This window comes from Scyliorhinus torazame, chromosome 4, assembly GCF_047496885.1.
Source record: "Scyliorhinus torazame isolate Kashiwa2021f chromosome 4, sScyTor2.1, whole genome shotgun sequence".
Classification (NCBI taxonomy): Eukaryota; Metazoa; Chordata; class Chondrichthyes; order Carcharhiniformes; family Scyliorhinidae; genus Scyliorhinus; species Scyliorhinus torazame.
Window position 1 is genome coordinate 347,256,746 of NC_092710.1, and position 21,514 is coordinate 347,278,259.

The 21,514-nt window shown below is 51.8% G+C and overlaps 1 protein-coding gene and 1 non-coding gene across 2 annotated transcripts in view; one reads left to right on the plus strand and one right to left on the minus strand.

Annotated features, from left to right (window-relative positions):
- Positions 1 to 21,514, minus strand: part of LOC140411508 (dynein axonemal heavy chain 8-like) — a 2,059,122-nt gene that overhangs the window by 1,713,626 nt on the left and 323,982 nt on the right. The gene's annotated exons all lie outside the window — the stretch shown is intronic.
- On the plus strand, positions 11,443 to 11,514 carry trnag-ucc (transfer RNA glycine (anticodon UCC)). The gene has a single exon. It is a non-coding gene; the product is annotated as a tRNA-Gly (tRNA).

Genomic DNA, 21,514 nt, shown 5'->3' on the forward strand with positions numbered 1-21,514 from the left:
TTTCACAACTCAAGGGTCCCAGGTTCGATTCCTGTCTTGGGTCACTATCTGTTTGGAGTTTACACGTTCTCCCCGTGTCTGTGTGGGTTTCCTCCGGGTGCTCCGGTTTCCTGCCACAGTCCAAAGATGTGCAGGTTCGGTGGAGAACGTACAAACTCCACACAGACAGTCACCCAAGGCTGGAATTGAACGCGGATCCCTGGTGATGGGTGGCAGCAGTGCTAACCACTGTGCCAGCATGCCGCTCTGTAGTTAAGTTGTTGACAGGGTATTAAACCAGAAATTATTGAGTTTGTAAATAGCTTACATGAAAGTTTCCTACAACAATAAATTGTGGAATAACTTCAGCACCATGCTATTTCAGATCTGGTACTGTGTAATAAAAGAACAAAGAACAAAGAAAAGTACAGCACAGGAACAGACCCTTCGGCACTCCAAGCCTGCGCCGACCATGCTGCCCGTCTAAACTAAAATCTTCTACACTTCCAGGGTCCGTATCCCTCTATTCCCATCCTATTAAATGTCACTATCGTCCCTGCTTCCACCACCACCTCCGGTAGCGAGTTCCAGGCGCCCACTACCCTCTGTGTAAAAAACTTGCCTCGCACATCTCCTCTAAACCTTGCCCCTCGCACCTTAAACCTATGCCCCCTAGTAATTGACCCCTCTACCCTGGGAAAAGTCTGGGACTATCCACCCCTCATAATTTTGTAGACCTCTATCAAGTCGCCCCTCAACCTCCGTCGTTCCAGTGAGAACAAACCAAGTTTATTCAATCTCTCCTCATAACTAATGCCCTCCATATCAGGCAACATCCTGGTAAATCTCATCTGCACCCTCTCTAAAGCCTCCACATCCTTCTGGTAGTGTGGCGACCAGAATTGAACACTATACTCCAAGTGTGGCCTAACTAAGGTTCTATACAGCTGCAACATGACTTGCCAATTCTTATACTCAATGCCCCAGCCAATGAAGGCAAGCATGCCATATACCTTCTTGACTACCTTCTCCACCTGTGTTGCCCCTTTCAGTGACCTGTGGACCTGTACACCAAGATCTCTCTGACCGTCAATACTCTTGAGGATTCTACCATTCACTGTATATTCCCTACCTGTATTAGACCTTCCAAAATGCATCACCTCACATTTCTCCGAATTAAACTCCATCTGCCATCTCGCCGCCCAAGTCTCCAAACGATCTAAATCCTGCTGTATCCTCTGACAGTCCTCATCGCTATCCACAATTCCACCAACCTTTGTCACGTCCGCAAACTTACTAATCAGACCAGTTACATTTTCCTCCAAATCATTTATATATACTATGAACAGCAAAGGTCCCAGCACTGATCCCTGCGGAACACCACTAGTCACAGCTCTCCAATCAGAAAAGCACCCTTGCATTGCTACTCTCTGCCTTCTATGACCTAGCCAGTTCTGTATCCATCTTGCCAGCTCACCTCTGATAATGTGTGACTTCACCTTTTGTACCAATCTGCCATGAGGGACCTTGTCAAATGCCTTACTGAAGTCCATATAGACAACATCCACTGCCCTACCTGCAGCAATCATCTTTGTGACCTCCTTGAAAAACTCTATCAAGTTAGTGAGACACGACCTCCCCTTCACAAAACTGTGCTGCCTCTCGCTAATACGACCCCTTGCTTCCAAATGGGAGTAGAGCCTGTCTCGAACAATTCTCTCCAGTAATTTCCCTACCACTGACGTAAGGCTCACCGGCCTGTAGTTTCTTGGATTATCCTTTGTAAGGTTTTCGGGCAATTCGGCCCTTTTTGGAGAAACTCAGAGACTGTAAACCGACTTTCCAGCCAAGGGAACAGAACCAGTTTTCCCAGCAGGCTTGGCCCGCTGAGCTGAGTAAGGGCATAAATACATAAACATGTACAAACACCCCCCTAGGAGCTACAAGGAAGAAGGAGCCAGACAAACAAGATAACATCAAGACACAGACAAAGGGGCACGGGAATACACAGGAGGCTTGCATGCAAGCAGGACAATGGGATGGTCATAGCCCCATGCAAATGTAAATGACCTGGCCTCCACCAGAGCAGAATCCAATTAGCACCCCATCAACATAGCGAGGTGAGAACAGCAGCCATCTCCGGAGCAGCTGGAAGACACTGAAATTCTCCACAGAAGAGCCTAACCTCATTAAAACTAGAAATCAGACTGTCTGAGTCCAGCATATTGCGCTGGAAAAGCCCCTAGAAAATCAGCGGTAGAGAAAAGCCAAGTTGGAGGCGGACCTGGGGGAGGTACTCCAATCTTGACAGGAGCTACCGGCAGAAACTCACTGGGAGAAGGGGGGCGGAGCCAGCGCCAAATTCAAATCGCGCAGGTCTGAAAAAAACCAAGTTGGAGGCGGACCTGGGGGAGGTACTCCAAGCTTGACAGAAGCTACCGGCAGAAAAAACCAAGTTGGAGGCGGACCTGGGGGAGGTACTCCAATCTTGACAGGAGCTACCGGCAGAAACTCACTGAAAGAAGGGGGCGGAGCCAGCGCCAAATTCAAATCGCGCAGGTCTGCCTAGCTGGAAGAAGCGGACCTGCAAGGAATACCCCGGAAACATACAGCTCTGACCGTCTCAAAGGGGGCGGGACCAGCGGGAACTTTGAAAACCTACCTTTTCAATGCAAAAGGGGCTGGCCGATCACAGAACAAAGCCAGGTATAACTATATAAAAGGGGCTGTGTTTTCGAGTAGGGGTCTCTTCGTTCCTGGCTCGATCTCTGCACCCCTGACTTGACCTCTGCAGCCTGTGACCGTAAGTAACCCGCAGCAGCTTGCGAAACTCCCTTGATTTTAATAGTGGTTGAGGCTTTGGGGAAGGGAACTTGTTTTGTGCCTTGTGATTTTGCTAAAACCTGTGTAACTGTAAGAATTTTCGTTGTGTCCGCTATATTACCTTTTGAATAGACTTAGTTGTATTAGAGCATAAGATTTTACTGTGTTTCTTCTGTTGATGATTTTGACCTGGGTTTTACAATAAATCTCGATTTGATGCTAATTGGAGTCGTTTAAATTCTTCAATCCTTCACCAGCGATCTCTGACCAAATCATTGTTAAAATACTCCTCACCTTAATTCCGGGTTCAGGAATCGAGGGTCATCTTGAGCGATTCACTCAGGACAGACTGCTGGTTAGGGAATAAACAGCAGTGTCCTATTCTCTCTCTTGGGAAAGCTACTCTAGTGGAGTAGGAACCGGGTGGCTGTTGCACCACCGGCAAGAGAGAGAATCACCTGGGTATTGGTAGGGGTCTGGAGATCTGTGTGATATAAGTCTCAGGCTGTCGGTTAGGAATAAACGGCAGGCTTGAATCAGTGCTCTCTTCAGTGGAAGTGTCCCAGTGCGACATCCCCTGGCCTCTGAAGTTTCAGTGCCAGCTGGAGAGAGACACACACAGATATTCGAACCCCAGATATCGGCCCAGTAGTGGAGTAGCGGAGATGGCACCCTCTACAATGGCGACCGCGGCAGGACCCCGGTGGTTTGGAGTATGTGACGTGGCAGAGGGGGTGAGGGAACGAAGCAAAATGGAGGAGAGAATATCCTCATATTTGTGGCAAAAGGTCAACCTCACCAAACCTTGGGTCTCAGAATTGATCAATGCAGAGCAACCGGTAATGGCAGCGGCTGCATGGACAGAAAGCAAGGCGCACAAAAGGCACTTGGAGAAGGCAGTTTGGCTGGTTTGCCTGTCTCAGCAAGTAGTCAACGCAGAGCAAAGAATCGAAGAGTTAGAGCAGGAGGCTAGCGCAGCGGAACGACTGCGGGGGGAAGTGGCAGAAATGAAACAGGAAAGCGAGTCTAACAGATGTGAGAAGGACTATCTCCACTGCCAGATAGTGGAGGGTAAAGAAAAGGAACGGAGGCTCCAGGGACTCTATGCTCGGAGTACAGAGCAGTGTAGGAAGCTGGAGGGGAAGTTCCGGGACATCCAGGCAGCATACCGAGTGGCTCGCGAGGAAGTAGGGGACTGTGCCCATGGGCCGTGCCAGGCACGAATAACGGAGTTGGAGGAGGCCTTGTCCAGGTTCAGGGGACAGATACACCTGGTAGGTCCAGGGGGGTTCCCTAGGGGCAAGGTGCTCCTCGCAGCGGATGATTCCCCAAAGGCCAAGGGGAATAGACCGCCTCCTGAGGCACCGGGATTGTGTCCGGGCCGGCAGGGGGGGATCGGACTGCACGTTCAGGAGCAAGTCCAAGGGGGGTCGGCAGGGTACCCCCAGCTGGCGGCGTGTCCGCCTGGTTTCGTATGTGGGTCCCCATGGGATGGGGACAGACCGCTGCCTGGGATGCCGGTGATGGGGCCGGGTCAGCAGGTAGGGTTTGGACCGCCCGGTCAGGGGCAGGTCCAAGGGGGGTCAGTGGTGTATCCCCAGATAGCGGCGTCTCCTATATGGGTAGCTAGCCCGGGGACAGGGGGGCTACCCAACGAGGCAGGAGAGCTGGACAGTGGGGAGGAGGAGCAGGAACCCCAGGTAGGGCAGATGTGCCCTGTCAGGCAAAGAAGGTATGGTCCCCCGGCGGGGATGGCAAACAGGGGACCGGTTGAGGGCGACATTATCGTTCCTCATGGGGCATCCGCGCTCAGGGGGATGGTGGCCCACGTTCCCAGACTAACTCCAAAGGGGGATCCGTCGCTGCATTTTATGGAGGTGGAACAGGCTGCCAACATCAATGACTGCGACGAAGGGGAGCAAATAAAGATGCTCCTGATGACCCTAGATGCCCAGCTATGCAGGACAGTGACCTCTGGGAATGGGGGAAGACCTGACACCTGGGCGGCCGCACAGACTGCTGTTCTGGAGGCGATGGGCTTGAATCTGGGGAGCCCTTTCATGAGAGTGGGGGAAACCAAGCAGCAACCAGGGGAATCTCCCACCATGTTCGCAGACAGGCTGTGGATTGTCTATATGGAGGCATGCGGGGTTCAAGCGGATAGACGGAATTTAGGGGAAAGAACCGCCCACTGGCTGAAGACCCTAGTTGCCAACTGTCTCCCTAACGTTAGGGCAAAAGCCGAACACTGGTTCGACCCGCAGAGTCCGGACCTTAATGAGGAAGAGGTCCTTAGGAAACTTACCCTCGCATATCGTAATGGGGAGAGGGGTGAGGACAAGCCCCTTAAGGGTAGGGTGCATGAAATCGCGCCAGCAGCCCCTAAGAGAGAGTGGAAGCATGTGGGCACCCGGACCTCCGACGAGAAACCGGTATGCTACGGGTGTGGGAAGGCCGGGCATTTCAAGAGGGAATGTAGAAACCCTAGCAAGCAGGAGAGGGCTCCCGCAGTAGAGAGTCAGACCCCGGCGGTAGGAGCAGCTGCCCCGGGAACCATCGAGATAAGTAAAATTTTAGCCCTTTTGCAAGGCTCAGGACAGGGGGCAATGGCAACGGGCCAGGGCCTGCCCGCACCCACACCACAAGAACCCGTATGACTACCCAGGGAGCAGCCTCAGGAAAAAGGGAGCGCAGGGGTAGTTCGAGCCCCAGACCCTGGTCCGGTCCAGGTGCAGGGTCCCATTCTGGAGGCTGCCTCAGGGGCTATTTGCAGTTTAAATCCCTTAAGGTGGGACCCATGCGAACGCCACATCAGTCAGTTTAAATTGTTCCACCCCATAAGGACAAGAAAGAGCAAGGTGGGGGGAAGACTGGGGGTGGTAGTGGAGAAACCCCCCGTAGAATTAACGACGGTGGGGGAGGTCCCTGACTCCACGGTCACACAACTGGTGACAAGGTGCTGTCCCGAAGGGGCAGTCCCAAAGAAACCGACCGTGCTGCAAGCACCCAGCCCAGGGACAGTAAGGATTCCCAAGCCCTTACCTGTGGGTCAGGTAGCCTGCCTTAGTATAGAGGCTAAGGAGGCGGAGGAAGTGAAGGTATCACCTTGGGCTTGGGAACCAGTCGGGGGACGAGGGAGCAATCGGGTCTCCAAGCCCCCGGTAAGATGGTCCCCATCACACCTCCCTGTCACCCGGTCCCGCAGTAAGGGGGCCCGAGTGGAAGGGAGCGATGAGGGATCACCGAACCCTGTTGGGAAAGGAGAGGCAAGGGGCAGCCCGAACCCCCGGGAGGGGACGGTCTGGCCCGAGCCATTGGACCAAACAGGTGAACTGCCCCAGTTTAGCGGGGCACAGTTTTAATTTGGCCACCCGGAGACGGGTGGCATTGTATATAGCATTCCCCCCCTGTTAGTTCTAATTAGTGTGTAGTTGTGTGTGAAGTATTTAGGATCGTGGGAACACAGAAGCGCCTGGTGCAAGGGTAAAATGATGAAGCACCAGGCACTAGGACCCTGGTGCAGCCGGGCTGTAAAACACAGAACCCCAGACAGGCTGCGGCAACTTCAAAGCAGGAGCTGCTGCTGCACCGGATAGCGGCAGGCACTAGGACCCTGGGGAGCCGGGCTGTAAACACAGAACCCCAGGCAGGCTGCGGCAACTTCAAAGCAGGAGCTGCTGCCGCCACCGGATAGCACCCATGCACTTCAAGGTAGGTAGGGCTGTAGAGGCAAGAATGTGTTTTGTTTTTACAGATGGGGCACCCGACGATGTGGAGTTTGCTGATCTTGGCGATGGTGGGACCGGGAGAACTCCGCAGAGGCGAGACAGAAGAGTCCTTCGACTGACCGGGTTAGGGTGACTGGGGGCAGGCGGGTGTGTTTAACCTGTGAGGGGGACGTTCCTTTGGGGAGATGGTGGTGGCCCAGGAAGCTGAGGCTGGACATGAGGGATCGGTCCTCGGACTGGGAACAGACTGGACAACACCTACCGGACCATCACGGGGTCACCGGGTAGGATCACCGTTTGCGGGGATAAGGGGTGGGCTTCTGACCAGGGCATTTATTTGTGTTCATGGGGATCTACCAAGGCGTGCCCACAAGGGGCATTAATCACTTTTGTAAGGTGGTGGCAGAACCCAGGGAACGGGATAAATTGACCACAGTGGGGAGGGATGTGTAACGCCCAGGGAAGGGATGACTGTAGAAGCTACCGAACTGCTGGTTCAGGTAAAGCGACCCCTGCCCACAGCCCAACCGATCGACCCTCACAACTGTCCGATCACCACCAGGGGGGGGCCTGAGAATGGTTTAGTATTTGTCCCACAAAGGAAATGTTGTACAGGGGGTACATTGTGCTGTCGCCTCAGTTGGACTAAACCTCTCAGCTGCAGGTATCGACGATGGAGAGTAAATGAAGAGCCCTCATCGGGAAGAAGCGAAGTGCAGCCAAGAAAGGAGGATCCTTGGTGAAATAAACAGATGAAATAGTTGTATGGATTCGCGGGTTACAGGGACCCTTACGTTTGGGGTTCCGGTGAAATGTGTACTTGATTGTGATATATGTACAGGGACCCTTACGTTTGGGGTTCCGGTGAAATGTGTATATGTTACTGTGTGTTTAAATTAGATATGGTCTTGTCTCTCCCTTTCATTGAAACCAGGGGTAGCCTAGACTAAGGGAACTGTCTTGGGAATTGTAATTTCGCATGTTGCTGAGGGGGGGACCTACGGTCCACACAAAAGGAAATAATTGCCCTTCACCTGTGTCGATACGGTCCAAGCAGGTAGGGACGTATCGAAGGGGCATCTGTAAGGTTTTCGGGCAATTCGGCCCTTTTTGGAGAAACTCAGAGACTGTAAACCGACTTTCCAGCCAAGGGAACAGAACCAGTTTTCCCAGCAGGCTTGGCCCGCTGAGCTGAGTAAGGGCATAAATACATAAACATGTACAAACACCCCCCTAGGAGCTACAAGGAAGAAGGAGCCAGACAAACAAGATAACATCAAGACACAGACAAAGGGGCACGGGAATACACAGGAGGCTTGCATGCAAGCAGGACAATGGGATGGTCATAGCCCCATGCAAATGTAAATGACCTGGCCTCCACCAGAGCAGAATCCAATTAGCACCCCATCAACATAGCGAGGTGAGAACAGCAGCCATCTCCGGAGCAGCTGGAAGACACTGAAATTCTCCACAGAAGAGCCTAACCTCATTAAAACTAGAAATCAGACTGTCTGAGTCCAGCATATTGCGCTGGAAAAGCCCCTAGAAAATCAGCGGTAGAGAAAAGCCAAGTTGGAGGCGGACCTGGGGGAGGTACTCCAATCTTGACAGGAGCTACCGGCAGAAACTCACTGGGAGAAGGGGGGCGGAGCCAGCGCCAAATTCAAATCGCGCAGGTCTGAAAAAAACCAAGTTGGAGGCGGACCTGGGGGAGGTACTCCAAGCTTGACAGAAGCTACCGGCAGAAAAAACCAAGTTGGAGGCGGACCTGGGGGAGGTACTCCAATCTTGACAGGAGCTACCGGCAGAAACTCACTGAAAGAAGGGGGCGGAGCCAGCGCCAAATTCAAATCGCGCAGGTCTGCCTAGCTGGAAGAAGCGGACCTGCAAGGAATACCCCGGAAACATACAGCTCTGACCGTCTCAAAGGGGGCGGGACCAGCGGGAACTTTGAAAACCTACCTTTTCAATGCAAAAGGGGCTGGCCGATCACAGAACAAAGCCAGGTATAACTATATAAAAGGGGCTGTGTTTTCGAGTAGGGGTCTCTTCGTTCCTGGCTCGATCTCTGCACCCCTGACTTGACCTCTGCAGCCTGTGACCGTAAGTAACCCGCAGCAGCTTGCGAAACTCCCTTGATTTTAATAGTGGTTGAGGCTTTGGGGAAGGGAACTTGTTTTGTGCCTTGTGATTTTGCTAAAACCTGTGTAACTGTAAGAATTTTCGTTGTGTCCGCTATATTACCTTTTGAATAGACTTAGTTGTATTAGAGCATAAGATTTTACTGTGTTTCTTCTGTTGATGATTTTGACCTGGGTTTTACAATAAATCTCGATTTGATGCTAATTGGAGTCGTTTAAATTCTTCAATCCTTCACCAGCGATCTCTGACCAAATCATTGTTAAAATACTCCTCACCTTAATTCCGGGTTCAGGAATCCAGGGTCATCTTGAGCGATTCACTCAGGACAGACTGCTGGTTAGGGAATAAACAGCAGTGTCCTATTCTCTCTCTTGGGAAAGCTACTCTAGTGGAGTAGGAACCGGGTGGCTGTTGCACCACCGGCAAGAGAGAGAATCACCTGGGTATTGGTAGGGGTCTGGAGATCTGTGTGATATAAGTCTCAGGCTGTCGGTTAGGAATAAACGGCAGGCTTGAATCAGTGCTCTCTTCAGTGGAAGTGTCCCAGTGCGACATCCCCTGGCCTCTGAAGTTTCAGTGCCAGCTGGAGAGAGACACACACAGATATTCGAACCCCAGATATCGGCCCAGTAGTGGAGTAGCGGAGATGGCACCCTCTACACCTTGCTACCCTTCTTAAACAAAGGAACAACATTGGCTATTCTCCAGTCCTCCGGGACATCACCTGAAGACAGTGAGGATCCAAAGATTTCTGTCAAGTCCTCAGCAATTTCCTCTCTTGCCTCCTTCAGTATTCTGGGTAGATCCCATCAGGCCCTGGGGACTTACCCACCGTAATATTTTTCAAGACGCCCAACACCTCGTCTTTTTGGATTTCAATGTGACCGAGGCTATCTACACACCCTTCGCCAGACTCAACATCCACCAATTCCTTCTCTTTGGTGAATGCTGATGCAAATTATTCATTTAGTACCTCGCCCATTTCCTCTGGCTCCACACATAGATTCCCTCCCCTGTCCATCAGTGGGCCAACCCTTTCCCTGGCTACCCTCTTGCTTTTTATGTACGCCCGAGAGAACAAGGACAGCCCCTTCCCTAGCTGGGCTATCTACATATTGTTTTAAGAAACCCTCCTGGATGCTCCTTACAAACTCTGCCCTGTCCAAGCCCCAAGCACTAAGTGAGTCCCAGTCAATATTGGGGAAGTTAAAGTCTCCCATCACAACAATCCTGTTGCTTTTGCTCCTTTCCAAAATCTGTCTACCTATCTGCTCCTCTATCTTCCGCTGGCTGTTGGGCAGCCTGTAGTAAACCCCCAACATAGTGACTGCACCCTTCTTATTCCTGATCTCTATCCATATAGCCTCGCTGCCCTCTGAGGTGTCCTCCCGCAGTACAGCTGTGATATTCTCCCTAACCAGTAGTACCACGCCACCTACAAATGATGATACACATATGATACACATTTAATATAGCATGAAAAAGTGGGAACAATGGGAAAATCATGCAGGAAATCAAGTGTCAAAGACCAGGATGGGAAACTGCAATAAGAATCATGTGAGTGGCTGGAAGGCATTAAGATGGCAAAATAGCACGCTAGTGGAGGGAAACCAACCAATTATCTTCTATTTGCATATCTCTGAATACAATCAAAAGATTTAACATATGCAAACAGGGATTAATGGCCATCTGGCAACAAGTAAATAAAATCTGGCGGTTTTCCAGGGAAGCTCTCAATCCTTGATTGGAATGACAGCCATTGTACATCTGCAACTTCTGTAATTTGTTTCAAATCAGGTGGAGGGAGGGGTGGACTTCTGAAAAGGAAGGGATGGTCACAGAAGCTGAGGAGCAGACATCAGAAGAGGAGTGGCTGCCAATAGAAGCTGTAGACCGAGTGATCATGTGAGAACATGATGACGCGGCTACGAAACAGGTTATGTGATGGGAGTGTGGGCAGAACACAAGTGTTTTATATATCTGCTGAGCTGAGGAATAAACTACCTTTGTTCAGAGACCTTGTTGTCAGTGATTTAGGACAGTGTTTTTCAAATTCTTTTGCCTGGGGTCCATTTTTACCAACCGGCCATCAAAGAGCAAAGAACAATACAGCACAGGAACAGGCCCTTTGGTCCTCCAAGCCTGTACCAGTCATGATACCAGCCTTTGCTAAAACCCTCAGCACCTCCTTCTGCCGTATCCCTCTCTACCCATCCTATCCACGTGTTTGTCAAGATGCCTTTTGAAAGCCGTTAATGTATCTACTTTTACACCTCCCCTGTTAACGCGTTCCAGGCACTCACCACCCTCTGCGTAAAAAACCTGCCTCGCACATCTCCTCTAAACTTTGCACCACGGACCTTAAATCTATGCCCCCTGGTGACTGACCCCTCCACCTTGGGAAAGAGTGCCTGCTGATCCACTCTATTCATGCCCCTCATAATCTTGTACACCTCTATCAGATCACCTCTCAACCTCCGTCTTTCTAATGAAAACAGTCCAAGTCTATTCAGCCTCTCCACATAGCTAACGCCCTCCAGACCAGGCAACATCCTGGTAAACCTCCTCTGCACCTTCTCCAAAGCCTCCACATCCTTCTGGTAGTGTGGCGACCAGAATTGTGCGCAATATTCCAAGTGCGGCCTTACCAAGGTGCTATACAACTGTAGCATGACTTACCAGTTTTTACACTCGATGCCGCGTCCAATGAAGGAAAGCATTCCATAAGTTTTCTTGACTTTCTTTTCTACTTGTGTTGCCACCATAGTGAGCGATGGTAGTACAGTGGTGAGCATAGCTGCCTTCCAAGCAGTTGACCCGGGTTCAATTCCCGGCCATCGCAGTCACAACTTAATCAGAAATGTTTTAGAGCAGATTTAGCTCAGTGGGCTGGACAGCTGGTTTGTGATGCAGAACAAGGCCAGCAGCACGGGTTCAATTCCTGTACCAGCTGAGAATTCTGAATTCTCCCTCTGTGTACCCGAACAGGCGCCGGCATGTGGCGACTAGGGGCTTTTCACAGTAATGTCATTGCAGGGTTAATGTAAGCCTACTTGTGACAATAAAGGTTATTTATTTATTTACCTTCAAAGATCTGTGGACCTACACGCCCAGATCTCTCTGACTTTCTATATTCTGAAGAGTTTTACCATTTACGGTACATTTCTCCTCTATGTTAGACCCACTAAAATACATTGTCCGGATTAAGCTCCATTTGCCATTTTTCTGCCCAAGTCTCCAGCCTAACTATGTCCTACTGTATCTTCTGACAATCCTCAACACTATCTGCAACTCCACCTTGGTGTCATCCGCGAAACTTACAAATCAGACCTGCTACATTTTCCTCCAAATGGTTTATGTAACACCACAAACAACAGAGGCCCAAGCACAGATCCTTGTAGAACACCACTAGTCATCAACTTCCATTCAGAAAAACAACGTTCTACTGTTACCCTTTGGCTTCTATGACCGAGCCAGTTCGTATCCATCTTGTTTCTAAATGGGTTAAAATCCTGCCCCTGAGAATTCGCTCCAATAATTTACCGGCTCACTGGCCTATAGTTTCCTGGATTATCCCTGCTACCTTTCTTAAACAGCGATACCACATCAGTTACTCTCCAGTCCTCTGGGATCTCACCGGTAGCCAATGAGGATACAAAGATGTCAATCAAGGCCCCAACAATTTCCTCTCTTGCTTCCCTCAATATTCTGGGATAAATCGCATCTGGCCCAGGAGACCTATCTACCTTAATATCTTTTAAAAGACCCAGTACCTCCTCCTTTTCCATGTTAACATGATCCAGATTGTCCACACACCCTACCCAAGAATCAACTTCCACAAAGTCCTTTTCTTTAGTGAGCACTGATGCAATGTATTCATTTAGTACCTCACCCATTTCATTGGCTTAGCACATAGATTCCCCCCACTGCCCTTAAATGGTCCAATCCTTTCCCTGGCCACCCTCTTGTTTTTTACATATGAATGAAAAGCTTTGGGATTCACCTTAATCCTACTTGCCAAGGACTTTTCATGACCCCTCCTAGCCCTCCTCATTTCCTGCTTCAGTACCTTCCTACTTTCTTTATACTGCTCAAGGGATTTGACTGTCCCTACCCTTCTAGATCGTACAAAAGTCTCCTTTTTCTTTTTGACGAGGTTCACAATATCCCTCGTTGTCCAAGGCTCCCAGTACTTCCCATACTTATCCTTCATTCAGTCAGGAATGTGACTTTCCTGAATCCTAATCAATTGTCGCTTGAAAGATTCCCACGTTTGTTACTTCTATGTTCTAAGAATACATGTTTAATAATGATTACTGGGTACACTTTCTATGATTAGTCGCAATCCTCAATAAACTAACTTATGTATAACTATTCTGATGTTATCCTAGCTATCTGATTTTAAGGAGTCTCATCTCAGGACACCCCCCTTCATACCCCACTCTCAAGCACACACCCCTGCCCCCTTCCCAATACAACCCCCCCACTCTCCCCCCCGCCGTGCCCCCCCCCCCCCCCCCCCAGCTTGTGGTCAAATCATGCATCTTGCAGAGCTGCTGGAAATGGGGCGGGCCATTCTGGTGTCCCAGCCCGCGACCCTAGCCACAGCCACAGCCAGAACCTCAGGTGCCAACCAGCGACTAGGTCAATACCAACACGGACGGAAGCCACCAACCTGAACCCCAGGATACCCCTGAGCTCGAGTCCAATGATGACACTGACTTTCCATCACAGCTGTCTCAAACACCCTCCACCATCCCAAAATTACTCAGCACAGTTAGACATGTTAGTGAAGAGGCTCCTGGGGCACTATCTGGTGCGCACCACACACACATGCCCCGGTACAGCAGGTGGAGTTAGGAAGCCCGAGGGGACGGACAATTGGAGGAGGAACTGACACCAGGGACTAACCACGCAGTTGGGCTTCAGGCCTCTGGAACGGGCGGTCCCATCGATTGTGGAGATGCAGTTGCAGAGCCAGAGACTATGTCAGGGGTTGTCGGCGAGCATCCAGCAGCTGCAGGTGCAGTTGGAGGAAATCAACCCCATCCAGGCGCAGGAGGTGATGCATACATAGATACATACATAGAAGATAGGAGCAGGAGGAGGTCTTTTGGCCCTTCGAGCCTGCTCTGTCATTCATCACGATCATGGCTAACCACCCAACTTAATAGCCTAATCCTGCTTTCTCCCCATAGCCGTTGATCCCATTCTCCCCTAGTGGCTATATCCAGCCGCCTCTTGAATATATTCAAAGTTTTAACATCAACTACTTCCTGTGGTAATGAATTCCACAGGCTCACCACTCTTTGTGTGAAGAAATGTCTCCTTATCTCTGTCCAAAATGGTTTACCCTGAATCCTCAGACTGTGGCCCCTGGTTCTGGACACACCCATCATTGGTAACATCTTCCCTGCATCTACCTTCTCTAGTCCTGTTAGAATTTTATAAGTTTCTATGAGATCCCCCCTCATTCATCTGAACTCCAGCGAGAACAATCCCAACCTAGTCAATCTCTCCTCATATGACAGTCCTGCCATTTCTGGAATCAGTCTGGTAAACCTTCGCTGCACTCCCTCTAGAGCAAGAACATCCTTCCTCAGAGAAGGAGACCAAAACTGCACACAATACTCCAAGTGTGGCCTCACCAAGGCCCTGTACAATTGCAGCAACAGATCCCTGCTTCTATACTCGAAACCTCTTGCAATGAAGGCCAACATACCATTAGCCTTCTTTAGCACCTGCTGCACCTGCATGCTTACCTTCTGCGAATGGTGCACAAGGACACCCAGGGCCCCGCTGCACCCTTCCCTCTCCCAATTTACAACCATTCGGGTAGTAATCTGCCTTCCTCTTTTTGCTTCCAAAATGAATAACCTCACACTTACCCAAATTATACTGTATCTGCCATTGGTTTGCCCACTCACCCAACCTGTCCAGATCTTGCTGTAGGATCCATGCATCCTCGTCACAATTCACCCTCAGACCTAATTTGGTACCATCTGCAAACTTTGAGATGTTACATTTTGTTCCCTCATCCAAATCATTAATATATATTGTGAATAGCTGGGGTCCCAGCACCGATCCCTGCGGTACTCCACTGGTTAGTGCCTGCCAATTTGAAAAGGATACTGACCATGACTGCCACCCGGGCAATCACTGCACTGGCAGCGTCTGTGCTGAAGGTCTTGGGGCAAGGGTTTCGGCCATGGATCAGCATGCCCAAGGCCTGGGGCGGTCTGTACAGGTGGTGGCCAAGACCCAGGACAGGGCTGCCCTCTCCCAGGCAAACAGGTGCCAGGGTCACCAGGACATTGCAGTGGCACTCCTTAGCTTGGCCCGGTCACAGCAGGCCATGGCTGAGAGCATCAGCGGCATTGCCCAGGCGCTGGCCGACGTGTCACAGACACAGAGGGAGGTGTCCCAATCCCAGTGGGAGATGGCGCAGTCACTGGCTGATGTAGCACAGACAAGACAGAGATAGTCCATTCCCTGTGCTCCATGGTCACGAGCATGCAGACCCTGACCGAGACGGCAGCGGGCCTCCAAGACTGGCAGCACCAGATGGCCTCAGGAGTTAGCTCTGCTCGCACTTCCATCCCATGGAGTAGCCAGCGGACAACCGGGCATCACGAGGGAGGAGGAGGTGATGGGGCCCATGCCGGTGACTCCCGCAGGGGAGGTGCTGGAACACTGCAGCATCTCAGACTCTCCCTCTCTCCCCGCCCCCCGGTCCCTGGTGCATCACATGGACATGCCACCTGGAAGACCCAAGCAGCAGCCGGGCCCATCCAGGTCCGGTCGCCACAGAAGACGGCCGCCACAGGGGACCCAGGTCGTAGGGCGGGAATCACAGCAGGCCACTCCTTTTTTTTCGAAAACATTTTATTGAAGCTTTTATAATTTTAACAATTAAACATTCTAAACAATAGAGCGGTCCGACACACGCAACAATACCACAATAACATACCCAACTTTCCCCCCGCCCTACCTCTTGACTGCCCATATATTAGATTCCCTATCCTTATTCTAAAATGCCATGCCTCCCATTCCCCCCACCCCCCCCCCCCCCCCCCCGCCACCTCTGCTGACTGTCAGTTTTCCTTAAAGAAGTCGATGAACTGCTGCCACCTCCGAGCGAACCCCTGAATTGAACCTCTTAAGGCGAACTTAATCTTCTCCAGCCTGAGAAACCCTGCCATGTCACTGACCCACACCCCTGACTTTGGCGGCTCCGAGTCCCTCCATCCCAGCAAAATCTGTCTCCGGGCCACCAGGAAGGCCAAAACGTCGGCCTCTCCCCTCCTGGGCACCTGGATCCTCCGACCCTCCAAATATTGCCATCTCTGGACTCGGCGTCACCCTCCCTTTCAGGACCTGACATGACGTCCGCAAATCCCTGCCAGAATCCCCTCAGCTTCAGACTCGCCCAAAACATGTGTCCGTGATTCGTCGGGCTTCCCCCACACTGCCCATACCTGTCCTCCACCTCCTCAAAAAATCTATTCATCTGGGCCATAGTCATATGAGCCCTGTTGACCACCTTGAACTGGATCAGGCTAAGCCTGGTACCCGACGAGGATGAATTGACTCTCCTCAAGGCCGTTTCCCATAGTCCGACTTCCAACTCCCCTCCCAACTTTTCCTCCCACTTTCTCTTCACCTTCCCAACTGGGACCCCTTCCCACTCCATCAATTCCTTATGTATTTCCAAGACCCTCCCCTCCCCAACCCCTCTTTTAGACATCACCTTATCCTGCAGTCCCCTTAGAGGGAGGCGAGGGAAACTTGGAACTTGCCTCCAGACAAAGTCCCGTACCTGTAAGTACCGAAATCCGTTCCCACCCGGCAACTCAAACTCCTCCTCTCATTTCTCCAGGCTCAGAAAACCCTCTTCAATGAAGAGGTCACCAAATCTCTCAATCCCTGCCTGCTGCCACCTCCTAAAGCCCCCGTCCAGCTGTCCCGGGACAAATCGGTGGTTGTCACAGATCGGTGACCAGTTTCATGTGCTGCCTCCATTGCCCCCGCACCCTCAGGGCTGCCACTACCACTGGGCTTGTGAAGTATCGAGCCGGCGAGAACGGCAGAGGTGCCGTTAACAAAGCCTCCAAACTCGTACCCTTACAGGATGCCGCCTCCACTCGCTCCCACACTGATCCCTCCCCCACTACCCACTTCCTAACCATCGATATATTCATTGCCCAGTAATAATTAATAAAATTCGAAAGGGCCAAGCCCCCCCATCCCGCGCCCCCGTTCCAAAAGGACCTTCCTCACCCTCGGGGCCTTACCAGCCCAAATGCAACCCGAGATCACCGCGTTCATCTTCCTGAAATATGCCTTTGGGATAAAAATTGGAAGACATTGAAACACAAATAGCAATCTCAGGAGGACTGTCATCTTCACAGTCTGTACCCTCCCCGCCAGTGACAGCGGGAGCATGTCCCACCTGCAGAAGTCCCCTTTCATTTGTTCAACCGTCCTGCCCAAATTTAACTTATGACGCCAGTCCCTTACCACCTGAATCTCCAAGTGCCGAAAGCTTCTTCCCACCACATTAAATGGTAACTCCCTCAGTCTCTCTTGCCCCCGTGTGTGGATCGCAAACACCTCACTGTTACCTATGTTTAATTTGTAGCCCGAGAACCGACCAAATTCCTCCAATATCTCCATAATCCCAGCCATCCCCCCCACAGGTCTGTTATGCAAAGGAGCAAGTCGTTCGCATAGAGTGAAACCCCCCTCCACCCCCCCCTCACTATCCTCCGCCAGATGTTCGATGACCGAAGCGCCATTGCCAAGGGCTCTACGGCCAAGGCAAACAGTAATGGGGAGAATGGACACCCCTGTCTTGCCCCCCTACACAAACTAAAATATTCTGACCGGACCCGGTTGGTCCTTACATTCGCCTGATATAACAGCCGGGCCTAGTCAACGAATCCCTGCCCGAACCCAAACCTTCCCAGGTTATCCCACAGGTACTTCCACTTGACCCGATCAAAGGCCTTTTCTGCATCCATGGCTACCACCACCTCAACCTCGCGCCCTTCCGCTGGCATCATTATCACATTTAAGAGCCGTCTAATGTTGGACGACAGGTGACGTCCCTTCACAAACCCCGTCTGGTCCTCCCCTATCACCTCCAGGACACAGTCCTCTATGCACAGGCCTAGATCTTTGCCAACAATTTTGCATCCACATTTAAAAGGGAGATCGGCCTATACGATTCACAGATCTCTGGATCCTTATCCCGCTTCAGAATAAGGGAAATCAATGCCTGCAATACGGTGGGGGGAGCACTCCCAGCTCCTTGGACTCATTGAAAGCCTTTACCAGGAGCGGCCCCAGCAGCCCGGCAAGCTTTTTGTAGAACTCGACCGGGTATCCATCAGGTCCTGGAGCCTTACCCAATTGCATCGCCCCCAATCCGTCTATAATCTCCCCAAGCCCGATTAGGCCTCCCAAGCCTTCCACCAACTCCTCATCTATCCTTGGGAACTCCAGCTCCCCCAAGAATCGCATCATACCCTCCTCCCCGATGAAGTGTTGGGTGCTCTGCCACACAGATGAACCAACACAGTTGTGAATGGTACAACGCAGTTTTGTTTCAAACATCTATTTACACTGGTAAACTGTTTACTGAGGTTCGATCATGACCCTTGATTCTGTGGACCTATTCCTAATTCTATCTTGTGGTGGCACTCAGCACATGGTGGATGTCTGAGTGGCCTGCAATGAGCTCTGTGCCCTGAGCCGTCTCCTGCTCGAGTGCCCAGGAAGTGTCGTGTTCCCTGTTTTGTACTGTGTATGCTCTTGCCTGTGATTGGCTGTCGTGTTGTGTGTGTTGATTGGTCCGTTGATCTGTCCATCAGTATGTATGTGCTATGATGTTTACCTGAATATCATGACACCCGGCTGGGGGTTCTGAAATGTATCGTCTACAATAAAATTCCCGAAACACATCATTCACCCCCGCCGGATCCAAAACCACCTTCCCCCTGTATCCTTTACTTTCCCAATTTCTCTCGCCGCCTCCTGCTTCCTCAGCTGATGCGCCAACATCCTGTTGGCTTTTTCCCCATATTCATACACCACCCTTTCACCTTCCTCAGCTTCCCCTGCGCCTTATCCGTGGACAGCAGCCCAAATTCCATTTACAGTCTCTGACGCTCCTTCAAGAAGCCCCTCATCCGGAGACTTCACATACCTCCTGTCCACCCGTACGTTTGCCTACCAGCCTGTCCAACTCCGCCCGTTCAGCCTTCTCCTTATGGCCCTGAATCGAAATGAGTTCCCCCTTGATAACCACCTTCAGTACCTCCCACACCACCCCTGCCGAGATCTCACCCGTATCATTGATCCTTAAGTGGGTGGGTTACTGGGTTATGGGGATAGGGTGGAGGTGTTGACCTTGGGTAGGTGCTCTTTCCAAGAGCCGGTGCAGACTCGATGGGCCGAATGGCCTCCTTCTGCACTGTAAATTCTATGATAAGTATCCCCGAATGGCTTCCCTCGTCCGCTCACACATCTCGTCCTCCGCTAGCAGCCCTACATCTAACCTCCATTGCAGCTGCTGGGCCTTTCCTTTGCTCACTTGCAGGTCTACCCTGTGTGGGCCATGGTCTGGCACCACAATTGCTGAATATTCTGTATCCACCACCTCAACCAGCAGCATTTTGTCCAGCACAAAGAAATCTATCCGGGAGTACACCTTATGCACATGGGAGTAGAATGAAAACTCCTTATTCCTTGGCCTCCCAAATCTCCACGGGTCCACCCCTCCCATTCGTTCCATAAACCCCCATAGCTCTTTTGCCATAGCTGACACCTTTCCGGACCAGGGACTTGACCAGTCCAGTCTCGGATCCAGGATCATGTTAAAGTCTCCCCCATAATCAGTCGATGTGAATCCAGGTCCGGGATCTTCCCTAGCACCCTCCTAATGAACTCAACATCATCCCAGTTTGGGGCATATATATTCACCAATTCACCATTCCCTCCAGCTTCCCATTAACCATGATGAATCTACACCCCGGGGCCGCCTCTATCTTCCCCACCTCGAGTGCCACCCTTTTATTGACCAGGATTGTCAGCCCCCTCATTTTAAAGTCCAATCCCGAATGGAACACCTGCCCGACCCATCCTTTCTTCAACCTAACCTGATCCCCCACCTTCAAGTGTGTCTCCTGCAACATGGCCATGTCCGCCTTCAGTTGCCTCAAGTGTGCGAACACACAGGACCTTTTGACCAGCGCATTTAGCCCGTGAACTTTCCACGTGACCAGCCTATTCGGGGGTGCACCCCACCCCCCTCCCCTGCCGATCAGCCATTACCTCCCCTAGGCCAGTCCTTGGCCCATGTCCTGCATCTCACCTGGCCCGCCCCCAGGCAGCTACCGCCATCAACTCTCCTCCTCCACCAACTTAAAAGTCCCCTCCCTGTCAGCAGTCTAACCCCCCCAACCTCCCCCAACGCCCCCTCCCCTTCCCATCACCCCCCCCACATTGTGCTTCAGCTCACCCCCCCCCCACTCTGCTTCCATGAACTAGTCCTCCCAGCTAGCTTGACAGCCCCCGCCCCTGGCGCCCAGCATCTTAACCCCCACTGATTCCCCTCCCCCGCTCTTAATGCAAACAATCAAAACAATGGCAGGAAGCAAAATCAAACAAGCACCCCCTCCCACGGTCCGAGCACAAATGCCCACCCCTCCTCCCTTAACAAAGTACTATCTGTTAACCTAATCCCAAACAGAACCAAAAGAAAAATGGAAAAAATATATCCAGAAACTCCAAAGTCAGTCCCAACATCACAAGTCAAAAGTTAAAGGTTTTACAAAACATGGCTCAGTTCCCCACAGTCAAGGTTCAAGGATTTTCTTTTCTCATCAGTTTATTGGCCGGGATTCTCCGAGCCTCCGTGTCGAAATCGCACTTGGCGCAGGGGCAGAGAATGGGGTCCCAGACTCGTGATTGGCTCCGACGCCAGGACTCAATTTTCCGCGGACCGGAGAATCGCCGCCAGGCGCGCGGTCGACGTGGCGCCGCTCGGGGGCCGTTGAAAGAGGCTCCCGCGGCGATTCTCCGCGGTCGACCCGCCGAGTTCCCGCCGAGTTCCAACACCGTGGTTCCAACCTGGTTCCTCACGGCGGGAGCTCAGTCTCGCGACCGCACTGGTCGTCCTGACGGGGGGGCCGACTCCAGGGGGGACTCTGCGACGGCCAGGACCGCGATCGGGGGCTACCGATCGGGGGCGCATGCAATCCGGGGGGGGTTGCCTATCTTCTTTCGCGCCAGCCCACTGTGTGACTCCGCAATCTTGCACGGGGGGCGGTGCGAAAACGGCCATCGCACACATGCACGGACCCGCGGCCAGCCGCTGCATGCATGCGCGGACCCATGGCCGGCCACCGCACGCGTGTATGGACCCGCGGCCAGAGGTGCAGGGCCCTGTACCGGCAGGAGGAGCTGCAGGGCGCACGCCAGGGCCCTGCTATCCCTCTTGAAATCGGAGAATCATTCTGGACTTTTTGAAGTCTTTTTGAAAAGACTTTTTGAAAACGCCACGTTTTCCGTCGGGCGTGAGGACATAGCCCCATTTTCGGAGAATCCCGGCCATTATCTTTCATAAAGTCCATAGCATCCTCCACTGAGCCAAAGTACAGTTCCCGACCCTCATAGGTCACCCACAGGCGGGCTGGGGACAGCAGTCCAAACTTTATTCCCTTGTCATACAGGGCCGACAAGACCTTGTTAAAATTCGCCCTTCTCTTTGCGAGTTCTGCTCCCAGGTCCTGGTACACCCGGATCTCAGCATCTTCCCACGTACATCGCCTCATCAG